Below are 1,640 nucleotides of genomic sequence, written 5' to 3' on the forward strand. Positions count from 1 at the left end.
AATTTACTTTCAGTAATTTTATTTCCAGCATTGTAAACTAATACCTTCGAGAGTGGGTACTGCAACTTGCCAGTTTATTGAAAATCCTTTGTGTGATTTCTTGCAATCTTTTTACTTTCTGTTTTCTACTCATTCTTAAGTATGAACTGAACATCTTTTAAGATGTAGAAGTGAAAAGCACCCATATTATATGTAAAATTCTTGAGYAGTCTTATAAATCGTTTTGGTCACCTTTTGTTCGATAAAGCCCAATGATGTGGACAAGTTGATCTCTTGAAAGTGTAAAGTCTAGTTTTAGATCCAAACATGGGCAGAACGTAGTGACACGAGCTTGGGTGATGCTAGGGAGTTTGAGAGAATTCTTATAACGCCAATGAGAATTGGGTTTGCWTAGTGAGGACTCCAACCACATGGAGTAGAGGCAAGCTACCTAGTGCATTAAAAACACTTAGAGCATTTATSTCTACACATTCCATAGAAACTATAGAGGGTTCACTAGGAATTATCATTAACAAAACAGTAAAGTTAAATGTACAAGACCTTAACTAGAAAGTGAGAGTATTAATTGTAACATGTACATATGCAACAAAGTTTGAGAAAACTTGGTTTCTTTCTATTCTAATACGATGTTCCATTCATTGAGTACCTAGGCTTGATACTTGTTAGCAGTTACTTCTTTGACCCAAAAAGAATGCGTCGTTTCTCTTGACAAATAGTTTAATCAAAAGTCCCGACCTAATGATTACATACATAAATACCCCTTGGTAACAGAAAACTGTGTAAGCTTATGGATAACAATCACTTATACAAAAAACAAGCGGTTATAAAATACTTTGTCATTGCTAATGGACAAGTCAGTACATTTGAGAAGGAATCTTCCTAACGAATGAAAAGTTGCATATTTTTGTGACTTATACAAAAGATCTGTTGGTAACTCTGGAATCAACAAATGCATGGGGGATTTGTTGAGGTGGAAGGAGGAGACCAACAAGGAAGTRACTGTGCTTGCATTCCCCCTGCATACATACATCCAGAAAATCAAACTAAAAGACTGATCGTTTTGTTAGTAATAATAAGCCTTGAATATGGATAATGGAAGCATCATAAATAAAAGGAATTTTACAAGTGTCGTTATGGTGCAGGAAGCGACACAAAAAAATGGCAAGAATTGTTTAAAGCTGCTAAACTCCGATAAGATGTGTGTACATGCATGTAGTCTATCAACTTGTGCCATCATGTTGTTGTTAAGTTTCAAATTTGTATTTAACCATATGTAAATTGGTACATGTTATAAAAACAAGATATGAATATCTGTAACTATTCTACTTGACTTTAGCTTTCAAAAATACCATTATAGTTGCAGGAAATCTATAAGGAGAAATGTTCTCATCGTAGTTAAGCTAAATCCTTTTTATTACAATATTACATGATCTTGAGACCAAAAAGTTAGATGAAAACATGATATCGTATGGTGTACGGGAGAACATATTTATACTATATTATAAAACGTTTGACAAAAACTCTTAAAAAATATTTTTTATGAATGAAGTACTATTTATTGATGCATATTATTTAAAATTTAAGATTACAAGTAAATTGTGTTTAAGTACAACTTATTAAAGCTCCATGACTAAATTCGT

Source organism: Cynara cardunculus, unplaced genomic scaffold, assembly GCF_001531365.2.
Source record: "Cynara cardunculus var. scolymus isolate 2C unplaced genomic scaffold, CcrdV1 Un_Scaffold_6528, whole genome shotgun sequence".
Taxonomy (NCBI): Eukaryota; Viridiplantae; Streptophyta; class Magnoliopsida; order Asterales; family Asteraceae; genus Cynara; species Cynara cardunculus.